The sequence below is a fragment of the Dendropsophus ebraccatus genome, chromosome 4 (assembly GCF_027789765.1).
Source record: "Dendropsophus ebraccatus isolate aDenEbr1 chromosome 4, aDenEbr1.pat, whole genome shotgun sequence".
NCBI classification, from domain to species: domain Eukaryota; kingdom Metazoa; phylum Chordata; class Amphibia; order Anura; family Hylidae; genus Dendropsophus; species Dendropsophus ebraccatus.
The window spans coordinates 49114765-49121885 of NC_091457.1; positions in this window are offsets into that span (position 1 = coordinate 49114765).

Consider the following 7121-nt stretch of genomic DNA (forward strand, 5'->3'; position numbering starts at 1 on the left):
ATATGCATATTGACCATACTGTTACACTATGGGAAGAAACCAAAAAAAGTCAAAGTAAAACAATCTGACAAATGGAGAAACATGCATTCTCTATGTAGATTTAGTCGTGTTCAAATCAATGTTTTTCAGTATCAACCACTGAATATCCGAGCTTATAAAACTTCATAACTTCATATAAATAAGCTTTTTTGATACAACTATACTGTTCATTTCATCTATTCACGACAAAATAAGCAAAGTTTCCTGCAAACATTCTCTTTACCCTATGACCTACTGACATGATGCAGACTAACAGGTACAAAGAGACTGTATGTTTGTCTTGACATGACAGATCATGCCTTACTCTCATAGATTTTATGATATATAAAAGATTGAAATGACTACACAAACAAAAGTGTCAGCGAGAATAGAAATCAGCATTTTTACAGGATCTAGAAAAGACCTTGTGAATGTACTGGGAGCACAGTGAACATGCAAACAAAGTTAGAGAGAGGACATTCTTCAGATTCTTGGACTGTAAGGCACATCATTTTACCTCCTTGTATTAGATGTCCCTCTTGTGGAAGAAACCTGAATGTAAGAAACAGAGAATAGAGTCCATTCTAGGCCACCTTTACTAGCCCATATTGTGGTTGTGGAATTCTGCAAATAATTCTAATTATTCACTGTTGCTCACATCTGCCTTGTTGAAACTTGCTACAAGTAGGGAAGGAGATTTGTTTTAACTAGACAAATCCTCATTGAAAAGTTTTGGATGTTGTTTTTCTCAAAATCAAACTTAAACCTGATATAGTCTAAAGGCCCTATACTGCAATCAGGGCCGGGACAAAGAGTAGGCAGGGGTAGGCGATGGCCTAGGGCGCCAAAGAGCAGGGGGTGCCACCAGGCCGAACCCGGAAGCAGCATACAGGAGCTGATTACATCAGCCCCCGGCCGGGAGAGACAGGTGTGTGGAGTCCTCAGCTGCTGCTGCTGCTGTACATAGGAGGGGGGAGGGGCGGCTCCCTGCCGGGACACTGCTCTGGCTGAGCTTCCACAGCCAGGAGGCTCTGACCTGCTCCAGGACACCAGCATTGGGGACTGTGCAGCATTACTCACATCCCCTGCTGCACATCCTCCAGGCTCTGGGAGCTGCTCAGCTGTCGGGCCAGGGAGGAGGAGGTAAAGAATGGCAGCCTGCAGAGACCACACAGGGGGACCAGGAAGTGTCTGCCCCTGCCTCTCCTGTCAGCTGCTCATCTCTGCATCATCATCATCATCAGCCAGATCCCTCCATGACAGTCCCAGGATGGTGAGGACAGAAAGTGCAAGCAACCTAGCTGAGAGGTAGCTGTTTTGTGTCTGTGTGTGTACATAAGAGTGTGAGTGTGTATACATAAGAGAGAGAGAGAGTGTGTGTGTATACATAAGTGTGTGTGGTGTATACATAAGAGTGTGAGTGTGGTGTGTATACATAAGTGTGTGTGTGTGTGTGTGTGTGTGGTGTATACATAAGAGTATGAGTGTGGTGTGTATACATAAGTGTGTGTGTGTGGTATATACATGAGTGTGAGTGTGTGTATACATGTGAGTGTGGTGTGTATAGATAAGAGAGTGAATGTGTGTGTGTGTGTGTGTGTGTGTGAATATATATACATAAGTGTGTGCCTGTGTGTGTACTGTACATAAATGTGTGTGCCTCTGTGTGTGTATGTATAAACTGTACATAAATGTGTGTGTATACATAAGTATGTGCCTGTGTGTGTGTGAGTATATATATATATATATATATATATATATATATATATGCAGAAAAGTGTGTGTCTGTGTGTATATCCATAAATATATATATATACACAAAACTATATACAACTGGGGGCAGCACACAGGGGATATATATACAACTGGGGGCAGCACACAGGGGGTCTATATACTACTGGAGGCAGCACACAGGGGTTTATATATAACTGGGGGCAGCACACAGGGTCTATATATAACTGGGGCAGCACACAGGCATCTATATACTACTGGAGGCAGCACACAGGAGTTTATATACTACTGGAGGCAGCACACAGGGGTCTATATGCTACGGGGGCAGCACACAGGGGGTCTATATGCTACTGGGGGCAGCACACAGGGGTCTATATACTACTGGGGGCAGCACACAGGGGATATATATATATATACAACTGGGAGAGCACACGGGATATGTATATACACAACTAGGGGAGCGCACAGGGGATATATATACAATTGGGGGAGCACACAGTGGATATATATACACACACACAAAACTGGTGGAGCCCACAGGGGATATATAAACAACTGGGGGCAGCATACAAGGGCTCTATATACTACTGGGGACAGCACACAGGGGTCTATAAAACATTGGGACTGCACAGAGGGACCTTACTAATATACTGGGGCACAGAGCATACCTAATTATTAAGTGGGGGCACAGGGACACCTTAAAACTATGGGGCCATATAGGGGTACAGGGGACCTAACTACTGTATGTGCCTGAGCCTAAAATGTTTCTCTGGCAGATTCTAGAGAGAGGATTTACAGCCAAGAGAAGACTTCAAGGTGGCCCAGACTGGATGGAGAGAAAAAGAAAATGTGAAAGACTCTTATCAGAGAAGACGTCACTTGTGAGGAACTGGATGTAACTGCACTCTGTTATCTGGGTTGTAGTGATAGTGGCCATGGTGTGGCGGTATTACTCAATGGTATCATTAGTGATATCTTTTGGTTTTCTCCAGAGGCAATATGTAATCACTGTATGGTGGTAGGAATGTTATAAGATAACTACCGAATGTACTGGGGCTCGTAATACAGTGTGGGGGCACTTTCTGGGCTTTACACGGTCTGTGCCGCGCCAATTCTGATAACAGTGGCTTGGGGGGGGGGGCGCCATTTGCCTTCTCTGCCTAGGGCACCAAAACTCCTTGTCCCGGCCCTGACTGCAATTATTGGCCATATTCAGCTGTTGCGGACAATAATCGTCTATGAAATAGACAATAATCAGCTGACATGCACAATGTCGGCTGATTGTTGCCTTTTTAACATGTTGAAAAATAAACAATCACGATAGCAGAGATCTGTTGCTGTTGCTCCATGTAATAGCGCCTGCCGCGCTATCTTCTGTGGTGTGCCCGGACAATCTCGTGATCATGTGTGCAGCACCCACCCACCTCCCCCCCGCTCCCCAAGGCCCTCCTGGCTCTTACCGCTGACAAGTGTAATAGCCCTGGCAGTAAGCGGGGGGGGGGGGGGGGGGGAATTGAGCACTGACCTGACAGGTCGGCGCACACTTGCTCCCTCTTGTCGCCCCGTGTAATAGGGGCTTAATCCTGGCTTCTTGAAACTTACCTGTAACAAATGAAAGTAATTCTTTTAATTACTAACATTTGTATTTCCAGATCAAGTAGTGGAAAAATTTATGGGATTACACTGTAATTTGCATCTGTAAAACAAATATAGACACAACAGGGGAGATTCATCAAACTGGTGTAAAGTAGAACTGGCTCAGTTGCCCCTAGCAACCAATCAGATTCCACCTTTGATTCCTCACAGATTCTTTGAAAAATCAAAGGTGGAATCTGATTGGTTACTAGGGGCAACTGAGCCGGTTCTACTTTACACCATGTTTGATAAATCTCCCCCAACAGGTCTAAAAATGCAAATTAGCCTACAGTTAACCCCTTAACGACACAGGGCGTGTATTTACACCCTGTGGTTGCCTCGGGGACTTCAGAGGGGGGGCGCGCGGCGTCCCAGGTGCGGCATGTAGCCCGGGACTGCGGCTATTAGCGGGCACGTTCCAATTGCCATGCCCGCTAATCAAGTAATCAGATGCAGCTGTCAAAGTTGACAGCTGGATCTGATTGCTTGCTGTCCTCATACCTGGTGGTCTAGTGGGTTGGATCGCCTCCCCCTCCAGGACATTGTAATGGCGCTGATCCCGGCTCGGCACTCAATTGCTTCTGGCTGCAGCAGCCGGAAGCAATGCAGTGCCTATCTCATTGATCTATGCTGTATAACTATACAGCATAGATCTCAATGAGAAATCAGTGTGCATATACTAGAATTCCCCCAGGGGGCTTCTAGTATATGTGTAAAAAAAAAAAAAAAAAGTGTTGTTATTAATAAAAAAAAATACCCCTCCCCTAATAAAAGTTTGAATCATTCCCCTTTTCCCATGTTATAAATCAAAATAAATAAATAAATAAACATGTTATTTATCGCCGTGTGCGTAATTGGCCAAAATATTAATCAATCCCATTCCTGATCTCGCACGGTAAACGGCGTAAGCGCAAAAAATCCCAAAGTGGAAAATTGCACATTTTTGGTCGCATCAAATCCAGAAAAATTGTAATAAAAAGCGATCAAAAAGTCGCATATGCGCAATCAAGGTACCGATAGAAAGATCACATCATGGCGCAAAAAAAGACACAGCCCCATAGACCAAAGGATAAAAGCGCTATAAGCCTGGGAATGGAGCGATTTTAAAGAACATATTTATGTTAACAATGGTTTGAATTTTTTACAAGCCATCACATAAAAGAAAAGTTATACTTATTACGTGTTACCTGTCGTTGTAAACGTAACGACTTGAGGAACATATATAACAATTCAGTCTTACCACAGGGCCAACGGCGTAAAAACAAATACCCCCCAAATAAACAAAATGCGTTTTTTTTGGGGGGGGGGGGGGGTTCAATTTCACCACACATTTATTTATTTTTTCCTGGTTTTGCAGTGTACTTTATGAAAAAATTCAGCCTGTCATTGCAAAGTACAATTAGTGACACAAAAAATAAGGGCTCATGTGGGGGTTCTAAATGAAAAAATGCAACTGCTATGGCCTTTTAAGCACAAGGAGGAAAAAAAAAAGCCGAAAGAAATGAAAGTGCAAAAATCAAAATTGGCTTTGTCCTTAAGGGGTTAAAAAGAATAGAAAAAAACATGACCCAAACAACTACTCCTTTCCTATGCAAACCTAATAAGAGCAAAGCAAATGATGTTGGTTTTTCCCTGTGTGTAGAATTTTTTATTCAATTTTAAATAAAAAGGGAAGGTTATAATAAGGGAAACATATGGGTAGATGAAGACAAACATTAAAGAGTCAGAATGGAAAACTCAAAGCAATATGCTTTGAATATAGAAAACATACAACAAAACAAATTTAAAATAAATTAGTGGAAACAGAAGTCAGCGTTAGTGGTAGAACTTTAAGAAATTAGCTACATGAAATGGTAGGTAAGGTTTGTCTGTTTACTGATGACACAAAAGTGTGCAATAGGGTTGATATTCCTAGAGGTGTCAGTAATATGAAAACTGATTTAGCTTTACAAGGTAAGTGGTTAAAATTATAGAAAATAAAGTTCAATGTTTCCAAATGTAAAATAATGAACTTTGGGAGAAGGAATCCTCCATGATTATCGGCAGTTCTGTTTTAGCAAGGACTTCGGAAGAAAAGAATCTAGGGGTAGTGTTTTCTGGCATTTTTTTGTGTTTTTGTGTGTTTGCAATTTCAGCCATAGCAACGTGCTCCTGCCTAGTGTGAATGGTGTTCTAGGAGAGCTGACCAAATTTGTCTTTTTTTTCTGTGTTCCAAATGGAGGGAGTGGCTGCCTCTACTTGGACGTGCACTCCACCCATCCCACCCAGGTGGTGTAATTACTTTTGCCAGTATAAGATGGATCTTGCATGCCCAGAGCATAGGCGTATTACAAGCCATGGAGAGGCTATAGTGCAGTGTAGGGTCCACCCCAAGCATGAGGCCACCTTATCGTTGGTGAGGTGGTTTACACTGTTTGCAAATGGTAACCAAGAGCCTTGTTATTTTTGTGGGAGTTTTTTTTAGCAGTTGGGTCTGTATCTTGCCATAGCAGTGAGCTGTTTCATTTTTCTGTGTTTTAGTGTTTTCTGACAGCCTTAAAATGAGTCACCAGTGCAACCAGGTAGTAAGAAATGCTAATCGTATGCTGGGCAGTTAGAGGTATAGAGGTATAACCAGTAGGAAGAGGGAGATTGTGATACCGCTGTATAGAGCTCTAGTGAGACCACATCTGGAATACTGTGTCCAGTTCTGGAGACCTATCCTACAAAAAAATATGGATAAAATAATTAACAATCTAAAGTTTAAAACCTACCAGGAAAGACTGACTGGTTTTAGGGGTACCGTCTTCATGTCCTGCATGCAGCTGCTCTGCAAGGGACGGTGAAGGTAGGGGACAACGGCGGCGGGCTAAAAGAAATCACAGCTGCATGGCCTGGTGTTCTTTTTGCTGGGCATTTAAAAAAAACAAAAAACTTTACTAGGTCTTACTTTCAGGGAGGTCTAATATTTAGCAATTCAGCACAACCTTTACTAGGTCTTATTTTCTGGGAAACAGGGTAGGAAAGGAAATACTAAAAGGGCAGACTAAATGGACTAGGTATCCATTTTCTGTCAAAAATTTTCTATGTTTTAGGGCATATCAACTTAATGACATGGCCAGTACAAAGATTTCAATATTATATATAAAAAAACATTCTGTGAGCAGCCGCCGTGTTTCTCACCTAAGTTATTCCTAGTGCTCTCTGGGTGGATTCTGTCCTGGACTAATTGATTGCATTCTTGTTAACGTCTGGCCATTTTCTAGAGTGAATTCTTATAGCACCTTAATGGTTAACTCCTTATCTTGCCAGTGACAGCCCTATCCTCCTAAGTTTTTGTCTGTCTGCCCCTATCACCTCTAAAACTGGGACTCTGTTTCTCAAAAAACTCACTATGCCTGATTCCTGCTATAGCGTATAGTTAGTGTGCCTATACTTGCTTCCTATCCTGTGATTTGCTATCCTGATCAATTAATTTCCTGACTTTGGATTGTGTCCCTGCCTATGTGTTTATCTCCTCACTTGGTCTGTATCTTTGTCCTCTCGTTTGCCTCATTGACTCTGTTTATTGCCTAGCGATTTTGTACTAGTATTTGTCTCTCCTTGTTTTACGCTATCTTGCTGATCATTCACCATTGTGTATTTCTGTGCTTGTCTCATATTTGTCTCGTATTTGTCTCATTCGTCTTGTGTGCTGTTTCACCTTTATGGGGACGCTTCAAGTTGTCCCATATAACCTAGGACACGTTGAGGCAAGT